This window comes from Aedes albopictus, chromosome 1 (genome assembly GCF_035046485.1).
Source record: "Aedes albopictus strain Foshan chromosome 1, AalbF5, whole genome shotgun sequence".
In the NCBI taxonomy this organism is placed as follows: domain Eukaryota; kingdom Metazoa; phylum Arthropoda; class Insecta; order Diptera; family Culicidae; genus Aedes; species Aedes albopictus.
Genome location: NC_085136.1, coordinates 314,467,314 through 314,482,721, shown reverse-complemented (window position 1 = coordinate 314,482,721; position 15,408 = coordinate 314,467,314). Strand labels below are relative to the sequence as shown.

General features: G+C 35.3%; 1 long non-coding RNA gene across 3 annotated transcripts in view; it reads right to left on the bottom strand.

The window, feature by feature from the left end:
• Positions 1–282: 282 nt before the first annotated feature.
• The window catches only part of LOC109423593 (uncharacterized), a 62,224-nt gene continuing 47,098 nt past the window's right edge, over positions 283–15,408 (bottom strand). For all 3 annotated transcript variants that reach the window (XR_009996595.1, XR_003895979.2, XR_009996594.1), the window contains exon 3: positions 283–918. This is a non-coding gene — a long non-coding RNA (uncharacterized LOC109423593). The remainder of the gene's footprint in view (positions 919–15,408) is intronic.

Here is a 15,408-nt window from a genome sequence, read left to right as displayed (position 1 = left end):
TTGTTATATATGACGTTATCCCTGCAGTGATTTTTTTTTCATAAACGCTGAATCTTCAGGTCACTCCTTACGTTGGTTTTTTAATAGAAAACGAAATAATGAACGAAATAAAAAAAAAAGAAAACATGATTTGTATCAAGTGTGCAGAAAGATTCGGTAGGCTTCGATTAGAAGAACGAAAACTGCAAAAAGAATAGTCATCAGGGAATCCAGAAAAATGTGCAATTCAGTTGAATAATGTAAATAATTTCCGTCTAAACATTTTTAAGTTTGAAACAACGTCGGAAGTAGCTCATTTTTTGTCACAAACCATAAGCCCGTCATAATCTAAATTTACTGCGACACTGATAAATGTCATCCATGACATTCTAATATACATTTCAAAAAGCGAAAAAACTGATTAATGAGACAGCAGCCACCACCCAAAATCCAATTCCAATGCAAAAGGCAAACCCTCCGAACGACACGCTAATTTTCCTCTGCATACACACACGTGGGCGTAATGAGTTTCGGTCGGTCTCAACTCAGTCCCGAGTCTCGAGTCTCGAATCGAGACTCGACTCTCGACAGCAGAGCTGCATGGGGCCACCTGTGTCGTTTAACCGTCATCCATTCGCTAGTAGGGTGGAGGAGAATGACCAGCTCCAACCAGCCAAGCAGTGAACCAAATAAACACAAACAACTCACCTTTCCTCAGTCGCCGACCGACAGGTTGCAGCAGTTACCCCCCTGGCAGACCGTGATCTTGACTTCACTTCACTTCGTCCGGCTAAGATCTCCCAGCAGCAGCAGTTTTTCCAATTCCGTCGATTTTCACCTTATCTTCCTCCTACACTCTCCGAATTCAATTTGTCGCTTCTCTGTCGCTCGAGTCGAGCGCCACTCCTGGTCTTCTTGGTCACCACCACAGCCTATTCACTGAAAAAGGCACAAAAAATAACAATTTCTCGCACTTCTTCTTCCCCTGCACTGATGCTTCGTTTTCGGCGGCTTCTTCTCGAAACAACCCCCGCGCCAAAAATTCAAATATTTTTCACACTGCCCAACCGAAGTCGGCTTCCTTTCGCCTATTTTCCGCCTCTCCTCTCCGACGTCTTAGCGCAGCACTTGGCTTCTCTTTGAACGGTAAGTGAAGCACATCGCAGTGTCGTTGCTGCTAGGGTATGCGATAAGTGTCAATACAAATAACACTAGTGGACGAAAAGTTTTTGGAATTTCATCAATGAATTTCATCGGCAATTTATTTGAGAATTTGTTAGGTAATTAAGATTTCTTTTAGAAATCGCTCAGTATTTCCTTTGGAATGAAAAATTTCTTCGGCAAATCCTTTGATTCCTCTTGGGCAGTTTTTTAAGAACTTCTTTGGTAATACACTTTGAATTTCTTTCAGAAAATCTTTCGGCTCATTAAAAAAACATCGATAATTTTTTTTAAAATTTGTTTAGCAATTCCTTTAGAAGTTTATTAGGCAATATTTTCTTAAATTTCATCGGAAATCCCTTCCGAATTTTGTTTGTTCGGCAATTGTTTCAGTAATTTTTCCACAATTTTTTAGAAATTATTTTTGGATTTCTCTTAAATTTTCCAGCATGCGACAATGGATCTGGGAACTTCCTCGCATATTTCTTTGGAAATGTCATCGGTTCTGCATTTTTCTGTAGATCTTTAGAGAATTTCTTATCTATGTCATTCGGAATTCATTCGACAATTTTCTAGAGGAATCTTTTGGCAACACTTTTGTAGATCCTTTCTATATGCGGCTCTACCTCATTTGGCATAATGCCATTTGGCATAACGCCGTTTGGCATATCACGAAGACCAGCCTTCTTGGTAAGAATGTGCATAATATTTGTTATGCCAAAAGGCTTTTATGCCAAATGGCATTATGCCAAACGGCATTATGACAAATGGCATTATGCCAAATGGATTTCCGTAATGTTTATAGGAACTCCTTTTTCTTCTTCATGGCTCTACGTTCCCATTGGAACCTGGTCTGCTTCTCTTCAACTAAGTGTTCCACAGTTATTTCCACAGTTATTCCCACAGTTATTAATTGAAAGTTTTTTTGATTGCCATTGCATGAATTTGTACATTGTGACCACTAGGCTGATTGGAGACCCTAAATTCCTTAATATATTTATTCAGAAATTTCTCTAGGCATTCGTGTCAAACGTAACACTCTGATAATTTCCATCGTACACCAATTGAACGGTCTCTTGTGCGGCTCCGTGGTCGTGCGGCTAGGGTCACCAAGCTCGCATCGTGCTAAGGAGCGCGGGTCCGATTCCCGCCGCAGCTGTCAGGAAAAGTTTTCGGCTGTGCCACTGGGCGTTGCATGCTAGTCCGTTGTCTAGTGTCGTGCTTCCTTCAAAGAGCGAAAAGCTCACTGGAAGCATTGAACGTATCCGTGCCTTTTATTTGAAAATTTTATAGTTGGTCAACGTCCCACCCATGGCGCTCGCATCGTTTTTGTTCGAGTTTGACGTTTGCCCACTACCACCACCTAGTTTAGGGTTGGCCAAACTCAGTCCTTTGAGCATTGGGCGAATTTGTTTCCGTGACTATTATTTAAATTGTAAAATGTTACGTCTGTTTGTCTGTGGAGAATGTATTGTAGATTCCTTTCGAAATTCTAATAAAAATATCTTCAGAAATTCTTCTAAAAATCTTTCTAAAAAATTTTTTTAGAAAATTTGTCAGAGAATACCATTAAAAATTCCCTCAGGGATTTGTTTAGAAATTCCTCCTATTCTACAAATTTTACAAGCAGAGGATCTTGCATGATTTACTTCTGAAATGTCTCATTCTTTTATCACAAAAATTATCCATGAGTTCGTTCAAAAATTCGTCCAGAGCTTCCTTCACAAATTTCTTGAGACATTTATTCAGAAATTTCCCTTGAGAGAACTTTGATAACACTTTGAGCAATGCATTCAGAAACTATTCAGAGTTTATCAGAAAATGTTTCAAAAATTCCGTTAAAATTTGTACTGGGGTTACTTTCGAAATTCTTCTAAGCGTTTCACCAGAAATTCCTGTAGCAACTTCCAATTTCTCCAGAAATTCCTCCAGAAGTTTCACAAAGAGTTGCATAGGAAAGTTTTGTATGAGTTTCTGCAGAAATTTCTCCAGGAATTCCTTTAGAAAATCCTTCAGAGATTTGCTCTACTTTTTTTTCCGAAAAATCTATCGGAAACACCCAAACCGGAAAGTTCTTTGGAGACTTCAGCAGGGTTTTCTTCAAAAGTGGTTCCATGGATTCTTTCAGAAGTTGTTCCAGCAGTTCCTTCAAGAATTACTCAAGCGATTCCTTCAGAGATTTCTCCAGGTATTCATCCATGGGCATGTACCAGTAAAGGGGCGCTGAAATTGGGGAACCATGACTAACTAGCTCTGATTTTACCACGACAGGACTGAAAATAATTTATCACACATCTTGTCAGTAATCTGCCAAAGCATTATAAAGACCTTTTCATGGAATTTGCTGCAAATTTTGAATTTCAATCAGCTGAATACACACCAAGATAGTATTAGGCATCAACCAAAAATGTTTGAAATATGTTACAGTTCATGGCCAGGTGAGTCATCAACACTAAGTCTTATTCGGTATAATCATACAAAAGAATATATGAAATTCATGTGGAAAAAACTTCATGTACAGGACGAAACGTTGAAAGATACATTTCATTTCATTAGATTAAATAAGAAAGAATATCTTGGTCGGAATGTTCTATGCAAGCATCATATTGCATACAACGTTTTATACAACACATCCTTTCATATAAAATGAAATTAAATGGAATGTAAACTCGACGATCCGTTCATAAAGTATTTTTTTTTTCGCGTAAATTTCGGATTCCCAAGATGTCAGATTTTGTTTCCACATGATTGTTCCAGGAAAAAGTTAGTTTCATCGGCAAGAATGTTGATGATGCGCCGTTTGATTCAAAATGCTGGGAATAGTATAGAATGTCATGGTGGTGGTAGCTAGCTTTCACCTTTGTAGTAAGTATTCATCTTGGAATAATCCTGGAAGTAATTTTTGGAGGAATCACTGGCAGTATTCCTGGAGACATCCAGGATGGAATTCCTGAAGGAACACCAAGAGGAATTTCTGGAGGAGTCCCGGAAACAATGCCTGGATGAATCCTAAGTGAAATGCTTGGAAGAATCGCGTAAGGGAGAAATTCCTGAAGGAATTCGTGGGGAAATCCCAGGAGGAATCGCGTAAGGAAGCCCTGGAAGGATCTCATGAAAATTATTTGAGGAATCCGTGAGTAATTGCTAGAAAAATCCCGGGAGGAATTCCTTGAGAAATCCTAAGAGAAATTCCTAGGGAAATTTTTGAAGGCATCCCGGGAGGAACTCTTGGAGGAATCACGAGAGGATATCTTGAAGAAACTGCGGAAGGAATTCGTGGAGGAATCTCTGGACGAATTCCTACAAAAACCGCCAGAGAAATTCCTGGAGGTATCCTTGGAGAAATTCCTGACTGAGTTCCGGGAGAAATTTCTGAAGGAATACTGGGACAAATTCCTGGATAAATCCCGGGAGGAATTTCTGTAGCAATCCGTGGATAAAGGAGGAATCCTGGGGAGAATAACTCGAAGAAACACTATAAAAACTCTAGTTTAATCGCTGGTAGATTTTCTAAAACAAACTCGGGCGTAATTCCTGGAAGAATTCTTGAAGAAATTCGAAGTTGTTTTCTTAGATGAACTCCTGGAGGAACTTCGGGAGAAATTACTTAAATCATCTCTGCAATTCTGGGAGGCGTATATTTATAATTCCTAAGAGAGTATTTGTATAGAATTCCCTGGAGTAGTAATTGATAGAGTTCCTGGTGACATTTTTGTAGAATTTCTGTAGCAATTAATGGAGCATCCTTGAAGACATCCTGAAGAATTTCCTGGATCTCTGTCGGAATTTGTCCTAAAGAAATTCAGGAAGCAATCAAGTGAGATGAATTGGAACCAGAATTTCTTTTTTGATGAGCTACAATAATTCGTGCATACTTTTTTACGACCACTGCAAAGTTTCTCTGAAGTCGAAAGGACCCCAAATATTCATTAGAGGGTTAAGCGTCACATAGGCCTCCCGGAACTCCCATGAGACCCCTAGAAACGCCCCTAAGACCTCGTTCGGAAGGATTTAGGAGAATTTTGGGTGCTGCCTTTATGATGTTTTTGGAGGTATCTAGGGTATTTCTGAAGGTTTCAGAGGGCATTCCCAAAGCCTCAGCGGAGAATTTCAGGGGTCCTGTATGTATCTCCAGGGAGTTTCAGGGCACTTTAGAAGGTATCATGCCATTTCAGGCGTCTCAGAGAGTTTCAGGGGGTTTTTAGATGCACCCCTATGGTTATGAACCCCTTTGAAACGTCTCTTAAGTGGCACTGTGGCAATTATTTATTAAGAGGACCAGTAGAGAAACGTTCGAATTGTGGACCACAAAAGAAAACGAGTTCAAATTTCAGTCAAAATCAATCAAATGCAGAAGTGTTAAAATTGTTTACAAAAACCTCTAAAGTCCTCTAAAAGAAGTACTCAGAAGATCATTTATACCATAAAATTAGGCCGTTACAAATATTTATTTCACTTTTTGTCCCACCAATCTTTGACCGGTCGAGGAGGGGGGGATAAAAATAATAAAGCATTTAATTTGAAAAATATTAAAAACTCATCGGATTTCTTAAAGAATTTTAAGCAAGACCCGAAATTTTAATAAATATTTTTTTATCTGCCCCCTCAAAATGCAAAATCCAGCTAAAATTTTTTGAAGGGGGGGGGGGGTTACAAAAAACTTGTATCAGCCTTAGATGAAAATAATCAATATCTTGGAGCAGATCTGGTGTGATGGTTAAAGCTAAAAAATGATAGTTTTTTCTCCTTTCCTCAAATTCCCGTCTTTGCGAGCACCGACCAATAATGTTCGATTTTATTCTTGCATCTCGCCTAACGCCTCATGGCCAATTTTATATTAAATACTATTTAATTACTTAACATTAACATGAAAAAAATATATTGAAAAAGAGTTATAAGGCCGTTACAAATATTTTTTTCTCTTTTTGTCCCACCACCACTCTTTGACTGGTCGAGGGGGGGATAAAAATAATAAAGCATTTAATTTGAAAAATATTAAAAACTCATCGGATTTGTTAAAGAATTTTGAGCAAGACCTGAAATTTTGATAAATATTTTTTTATCTGCCCCCTCAAAATGCAAAATCCAGCCTAAAAATTTTTGAAGGGGGGAGACAAAAAGTCAAAATAAAATTTGTATCAGCCTAATTTCCTTAAAATAATAAGATTGTGTTTCCGTCAAGTCTACGTGTACTTCGGTCACAACCTGAATTCAATTCCCGGCACACCTTCTACGTGATGCTACGATTCATAGGATGGTCAAAAATTATGATTTGACCTTAAGTTAGAATTCAAAAAGCTGGTCAAATTCTTTGTGTTCAAAGTAAGATTGAGCAGAAACTTTTGAATTGAGATGTTTGTAGCTTCAGAACATTGACCAAAATACATGAATTCATATTTTTGACCACCAGATCATAATACGCCATCACAGCGCAACACAGAATTCTATCACTGTTGTTCTGAAATACGATGTTCCGTATGCAGAAAATCCACGCACACATTTGCTTGCAGTTTCCCTAGGCGAAGACAGTGGAATTCAAAGGAACAGTACTTACCGCGATTTTCCTTTTACTTACAGATATTCCCCTAACAAGCCCAGGTTACCCAAGTAACACAGAAAACATCTTTGAAAAAAATGTTTTAAAAAGATGTTATAGTACAGTACTATAATCGTATTTGAATACATCTTGTGTTCAAATCGTGTTTTATTTATGTTTGGCAAAAACAAGTTTGTACACAGTCTAATCAATCTCATCACAAGTTAGAATGACGTAAATTTAACGTTGATAACACAAGATTTTGTATCAACATCTGCTTCAATTAAAGATGATTTGTAAAACATTAGCAGCACATAGTTAAAGCCTTTGCTCCCAAATGTGTTACCAAAACGTTATTTTCAAGTATTAATTACGTAATTTGTTTATCACTTCACAGTCTCTTCTTGAACGTCACTGTCTTGATCATTAAATATTTTTACACAAAAAATACCCAGAAATTATACTATAATAGCATGCAACATTCACATTTGTTGGCTTTGCCATTCACTCAACAGGTAAACAGAGGTATTGAAATACTGTTTACAACGTTTGGCGACTGTGGAAACCACTCTAGGCGAAGAAGAAAGCCACCACTTTTTACTTCACCACAATGTCAGTTCTACTATCACCTGAGAATCACTTCAGATACTTACTGGCAGCTCAATCTCACTGAAAAGTCACTAAATTAACCCCACGAAATATTAATAATCAATTTACTGATACTGGCTTCGCAAATTGAACACTGAGTTTGTTATTGTTATACTAATGTTCAAAATAGGTATCCAAAACTTAAATCGCATCCATGTATACTATATGCAAATGGTTGTTTAAAATATGTTGCAATGATGTTTTTTCAATGTATTTTTGAAGGTATTCGAGAAACATGTTATTTAGATGTCCATAAGATGTAATTTGAACGAATTTCTAATATTTTGAAATTTTCTTTATCAGGACAGATGAATTACAGTGCCCGTTAAAAAGTTTCACACTGACACTTCGGCTGTTGATTTATCTACAATTTTTTCTTTCAATAATTATTTATCTGTGACAATTAAACATTGATTGAAATAATATAATTTCCTTATCAATAATTGAAAAAAATTCTACATTCTAAAAGTACATCATTCATACAACATAAATGAAAATAGCATTCCAAAACTTCCTGACGGTACTGTATCAGGAAGCCGCCATGTTGCATGCCTGAAAATTTGTTCCAAATTCTCAAGCAATCCAGAGAAATGGCAAAAACCTTTCTTCTTGTTTCCAACCCGGATGGAAAGCGCATGCATCAGAGAGTAGAGTGGATGTGTTTATTTCACCATAAATTTTGAATGGCATATGAAATAAGTTCATAGTAATCAAACATCCAGATGGTAAATAACAAATCAAATTAGTGGCTTAATATTTATTTTGAGCCATGCCCAAATAGCACCATAATAGGTGACATATTTATTTACACAGCGTGAGTTTGGTAAATTATGATTTCTCCGCAAGTAAAAAGTAAGTATTTATGATGTTTGCAGAAAACATATTCAATACTAGTTTTATGTTATAAGAATGTATTGATAAACATCTTTGGTAATATCGAAGATGTTTTATAAGCCGCCATCTTTTGCGCTTTTTCGGTGATATAAGTGTACGAAAATACGTTTTCTATATTTGGAACAAAACATTGGTGTTTGTATGGATCATGTATTATTTGCATTAGTATAACAAGTTGTGTTACTTGGGTAGTCATCATCAGAAGACAACTTGTTGTTTACATTTTACCGACGAGAGAAGCCGATCGATCTGATTCATTGAACAGCTTTTGCTGCATTCTGCAGCAGTGAAATCCAACTTTGAAGTGCCACAGAGCTTTTGTGGGGTGTGAATTGAAGGTTGGTTCAACAAGTGAATCTGGCAGTGGCGTAGCAAGGGGGGGGGGCGGAGGGTGCGGTCCGCACCGGGCCCCCGAATTCAGGGGGCCTCCAAATCAGGGCAGGTCTAGTGTTATAAACCTTCCCTGATTTGGAGGCCCCCTGAATTCGGGGGCCCAGTTTGAATAAAGTTCTGTGATTAGGCGAAAGATTCCGATAAGTATAAGTTCAATACTTGCCAATCTACTGATAGGTATATAGGGCCCTCTTCGTGATTATCAAGAGTTTTTGGAATGGGGAACACAGATGGGTATTTTGTAGTTCTATTACATTAGTTTACAAAATAAAACGAAAGTCATGAACTTCTGTCAACGACCAACATTTTTGAAGCATAATTCAGCGCTGATTTCGAAACCGTGCTTCAAAAAATTTAAAGTAGAATAGTTTTTTTTTAGTTTTATCTCAATGTCGAGTTTTACAACTTTTTAAAATATAAAAATTCTAATATCTTGCGTTTTGTTCAACCAATTTTAAATCTTTTTGCATAAATTAAAAGCTGAATATAATACCATTCGATCATCTGAATGCAGGTTTTGCGTCAGATTGATGAAATTCAAGATATTGGCGAGTTTTAGGGCCAATCTCCTTTAACATTTCTTCAGGAATTTCTTCAAAAAATTCTCAAGAAATCCTTCAGGAATTCCTTTGAAATTTTTTTGTAGGATTTTTTCAATTAGTCGTTTAGAAATACCCCTTCGGAATTGTTAATAAAGTCATTCAAGAAATCCTTCAGTTGGGCCTTAAGGAATTTCTTCAAGATTGATTTTATAGATTTCTTTAAGTAGGAATCTTGCAGGAGTTTCTCATGGAAATATCTATGGTGATTTTTTGAGATCATGCTTGGAGCCATACCTGAATGGATCTTGGGAGTTTTTCTAAAGAAATTTAAATGAATTTCCGAAGAAATCCTTGTAAAAATGTCTGTAGGAATTTTTGTATAAATTGCTAAAGAAATCCTTGAATAATCGCCTAGATGAATTCTAAGATGTGTTACGGAAGAATCATTGGGTTGATTTTGGAGGCATATTTGATGATGATCTTGAAAGATTACTACAGTACTATGAAGTAGTTCTAGAAGTACTAGGAGTACTATGAGTATTTACTTAAAGGATTCCTGAAGAAATTTTGCAAGCAAAGGGATTTTTGGAAGAACTACTTATGAAACGCCTAGATAACTATTCTAAGAAATCAATGTCGGAAACCTCAAAGAATTCCAAATTCTTTGGTGCAAATAAAAAAAAATCTTCAAAACAATTCCTATATATTTCCTTGGAGGAATTTCTGTAAGACCCCTTGAGGAAGATGATGATTAACCTGAGCTTGTTAGGGGAATATCTGTAAGTAAAAAGAAAATCGCGTTAAGTACTGTTCCTTTGAATTCCACTAAGAATTTGCATCCTTTGACAGATACGTATTTCGACCTCAACTGTAAGGTCGTCTTCAGTGTCTTGTACTTCACAGTTGAGGTCGAAATACGTATCTGTCAAAGGATACAAATTCTTAGTGGAATTCAAAGGAACAGTACTTAAAGCGATTTTCTTTTTACTTCCCTTGAGGAAGTTTGTGCAGGAATTCTTTGGGGATGAATGTGTTCATCCTTTGAGAAATCCATGAACGAATCTTTATACGTAACTTGAAAAAAATCCTTGGAGAAAAGATTGAATCTTTACTGAAATTTCTTAAAAGATTCTTGAAAGAATTGTGAAAGAGGACTTGAAAACATTGCCTAAGAAATCTTTGGATGATTTCCTACAGCAATTGTTAGAGGAATTTCTGAGGAAATCCCTGCAGGTAAGACTTAATAAATCTTGAATAATTTTTTAAGAAATCCTTGAGAGGACTTCAAGAAAAATCGTATAGGGCAGTGCAAAAAGAACACTTGAAGAAATTTCTAAAAAATCATGAAGGAATTCCTAAAGTATTCCTCTGAAAAAATGTTGAAGAGAACATGTGGAGTAGCTCCAAAGGAATCGTTTGTGGAAATCTTTAAGAAACTCTTTATGCAGTTCTTAAAATAGTACATAATACTAAAGAAATTCCTTCAGCATTGAAGGAGAAGTTTCCTAAGGAATCTCTGTAGCAACTTTCGAAGGAAATCTTGGAAGAATTTGTAAAGAAGTCCTTAAAGTATTTCCCAGATGAATCGTCAAAGATATCCCAGAAAGAGTTCTTGGAACTCCGGACATGGAAAAAAATGCTTGATGAAATCGTTAGAAACATTTCTTAGAAGTTTCGTGAAGTTGTGCCCGGAACTGGTGTTATCGCTAAAGAAAACTTTGAAGGTATCAATATGAAAAAATCTGATAAAAATCACGGAAGAATTCCTAAAGGATTCATTGAGGAATTCCAGTAGAATTTCTTGGAGGAAATCCTATGAGAACTTTTACATCATTTACAATAATTTCTGAAGTATTCGGATTTTTTTTTGTATCTTTTTCAGTAATTAATTCGGAAACCCTTGTACAAATTCGTTAAGGAATATCTTTTAACATTAATTTGGAAATCCATTCGGCAATTGCTCTGAAAATTTTCTTTGGCGATACTTTTGATTAATTGTTAGGCAATTCGTTTGGAAACTTCTTCAACTAATTATCGGTAATACTACAAAATTGGCTTCTGATTTTTATTTTCACGGAAATTTCGTTGGGCATTCCGTCTGCAACTTTTCACTGCTTTTTTTTTGACAATTCGTTTGAGAAAACCTCTGGTAATTGCTTTCGAAATAACTTCAACATCTTTGTTAAAACTTCTATGCCAATGATTGGGTAATTTTTTTGGCATTTTTCTGGTAATTCATTCGGCAAATTTTCTGTGAGATACCTGAAAAAAAATTGAATATTTTTTGGTGGAGTATTTTTGGCAAATTCTTGGGAAATGCTTTGATTGGATTTGATCCAAAAATTCCCATAAAATTATTCTTGGGGTTTTCTTTGCAAATGTTTTTGAAAACTATTTCGGCACTTCCTTCGAAATCTGGTTCGAAAACTCTTTTGGATTTCATTCGTCAATAATATTCGAAGTTGAATTAGGTTATTATTTAAGAAAATATCTTTGACATAACTTATTGAAATTCTTTGAGCAATTGCTTTAGAAATTAATCACGGGATTTTAGCAATTTCTTCGAAAGTTTCACAAGCAGTCCGTTTGCCAATTTCTTTTGTAATTCTTTCAATAATTCAATAGTCGAAATTCATTCGACAGGTACTTCGGAAATTAATTGGCCAATTCGTTTGTAAATTTTAGTGACAACTTTTAAAAGCTTCTATGGTAATTTCTCTGCAAACCACTTCTGATAATTATTCATGGAATTCCATTTGTTATTACTTTTAAAGTTCTATGAGATACACTTTTGCAAATAAAATAAAACAAGGATTTACAACGGAACGACCGAGAAAATCTCAAGAGAATTACCAAAAGAATTTCCAAAAAATAAATTGATTACCAGAAGAGATCACAAACAATTTCCTAAAATTGTATGAAGAAATTCCAATAGAATTTCTTGGGGGAATTTCCGTGAAAATTAAAAGAATTCTTATATTTTTATATTTTTTAATTTAAGTTTCTAAAGTATTCATTGGAGGAATTAATGAATCCTTGAATAGACTTATTGGAGGAATTTCTAAAAAAAAATCTAGCAAAATCACTCAATGCATCCTCTGGAGGAACTCCTATGGAATTTCTTGGTCGAATTTGTGTAAGAATCTCCGGAAAACTCTTGCAGGAGTAATTAAATTAATACATAAAGAAATCCTTGCATGAAAGGATCCCAAAAGGTTTCTTGTACAAAATTATTTATAAAATACCTGGGAAAATCAGTTTAAAAATGAATGAATGAAATCAAATGAAGAAATTCTGAGAGATTACTTGAATAAAATCTGTTCGAATCTTCACAGAAACCGCAAGAGAATTTATTGGATAAACTACTAAAGAAATCTCTGTAAAAATTCCTGAACGAAGTTTGGGAGCAATTTCTAAAGGCTTCTTTGAAGAAATTCCTTTAGAATTTTGAGTAACCTCAGAAGAAATCCTAAATCTATTCCTGGAAAAATGCCAAAAGTAATCTTTGGTAGAAGCTTTGGAGATGTTATTAAAAAAAAAATAAGCAAGGAAAATCTGACAGAATCTTGTGATAATTTCCAACAGATTTTTTTGAATAAATATTGAAGAAGTCCTTGAAAAAATACCCGTATGAATTCTTGAATCGATTCCTGAAAAATTCCCGATGGATATCCTCTATGAATTCCTAGCCTTGCTTTAATCACATAAATGATGCCTCTAGACATTCTTAAAGTATTCCTGTAGAAAGTAGAAAAATAGTCTTAGCAGGAATCCTTGGAGAAACTTCTGGAGAAGTTGCTTGTTTTGATAAGATAGGGTATCTGTTACTTTACCATTTAAGCATATACGCTCCAATTTTCATCCCCTCAAAACAAAGGAATGAAGGGCTTTTATTCTGTTTCTTTTTTTTTTTGAATATTTGTTAGAAGTGAGCACGGATTACATAAGAAATAACGTAATAATTCTGGAGGAATCAATCCTAAATTCTGGAGAAATTCTTGACCGAGATGCGTGATGGAAACTTAGAATGATTTTTCGAAAGGTTATTTGGAAGAATTTTGAAGGAGTCTTATCAAAAATCGGCATTGCATTGTTTTGAAAAGTTCCCAGAGGAATACTAGCACAAATTCCTGAAGGAACTCTTGAAAAAAAAACTCCTAGAGTTGATGAATATTGAAAATTTGTTACAGGAAGTCCAGAAGGATTTCTCGAAAGAATTCCTACAGAACTCCTACAGAAGTCCATCTAAAAATTTAATTTGGGAATTTCTTGGAGAAATTCTAGGATGAATCTCTTAGTAAAACCTTAGAGAAACTTCTTGAAGAATCCTTGCAGATTTTCTTGTAGCTTTGGTTGGATTTCTGAAGTTATCCTAGGAAATAATTCTTAAGAAATCTTAAAAAAGACGCATAGAGAAGTTATGAATGTTGAGGAAATTCCAAGTTTAATTATTGGAGAAATATCTGAAAGAGTTATTTGACGGAATATTTGAGAAATACTTGAAGAATCTATGGAGAAATACTTGACTTTCGTGGAAAATCACCAATGGAATATTTAGAAGATTCCCTGAAAGAAAGAGAAGAATGTTTAAAGTATTTCTAGAAGGGCTTCTCTTCCTCCGACGGAATCCCGATGTAATATCTTGGAAGAATATCTGGTTCTGAATGAATCATTGGTAATGTTTTTGTAGTATTTTTTTCTGGATTTTTTCAAGAATTATTTAGAAGATCTTCTAGATGAATCCTCAGAGATATAATTGATAGATTCCTGAACTAATATTTCGAGAAATACTTGATGAAGCCTTTTGCAAGAATCTTTTGAATTACTCTGTAGTACTTTTTAAAATATTCCTGAATGACTGAGGTGAACCAGCCAAGGGCTGAAAGGTTATAAAAGCTTATAAAGCTTATAATAATAATAATAACATTCCTGAAGGAGTGCTTTTAGAGGAATACTGAATAACAACCTTGCATTTACAACTTGAAAGATTCTAAAGCAATCTTTGAAAGGGTTTATAAAGGATTATTTGGTGCAATTCCTAAATAAATTGTTAAAAACATTTTCGGCATAATTCCAATAAAAAAAATATTGCACTCCCGAAAAAAATCATAAAGGAATACATAAAATAAGATAAGATAGATAACCTTATGTTGGTCACCACTGCCAGCTATAGTGATGCTGAGTACAAAAAGCGAGATTTTTTCAACGTTTTGTACAAAATACAACAGTGCAATCATTCGACAGTTAAATGTATTGACCAATCCAAATTCCTGCGTGGTAGTGGTTTGTGTTCAGATTTCCCGTGTTAATCTATCTGTAAGAACTTTGTAAACATCTTTTGTTCTCACGTATATGGATAGGCTTGCATTAGGTTTCGTGAGACATTTTTTGGACAACTCAATAGATTTATCATTGTAAAATATGTACATATTATGTAATTTTCATAAGGGCCTACCAATTTGTTTCCGCCCCGGGCCCCCAAATTCCTAGCTACGCCACTGGAATCTGGCGTAGTGAAAATTGAACGGCGATGAAGAACAATTCGGCTAGCTGCTGCTTTGGTGTGGTTAACTTCGTCGTACGCATAACGAGAAAAATTGTAATGTCGTAAGTGGAGTGAAGTTGAAACGTGAAATTTCGTGTAATTATTCGATTTCAAGTGTTATAGGGGGTGGTTATTGATAGTTTACATCTTTTTGCTTCCATCTGATGAGCTATTGGCAAAGGTAAATTGGAATATTTGTAATTCACAGCGCAACATTTTTTGTCTGTCTTTTTTGACTGCCAGCAATTAAGCATGGAAACATTTTTTAACCAATCAAAGGATAAATTGGTCAATTGCCATCTAAATTAATGACTCATGCAAAATATTTCGTTTTAGCAAATCAAATTTGAAACATTTAAGCTTTTTACATCAGTATGTAAACTTGCATGCAACTTTTGAAGGATGACTTGTATGGGAAATATCGTACCTAAAGGTGCCATTAGACTGTTTGCTGTGATGATGACAAATATTTGGCCAAACAAGCCCAACAAAAGACCAACACAACGTGAATCATGACAACCTTTGATAAATGTCGGACTACAATGACAAATATATTTGTACGTATAATGGGGTCTTAAGATAAATCGCTTAAAACTAGCAAATTCGATGTAATAAAATGAAATATTTTGCATGAGTCGTTGATTTAGATGTTAATTGATCAATTTAAATATTTCCATGCTTAATTGGCTTTCAAGGGCAAAACAAAACAT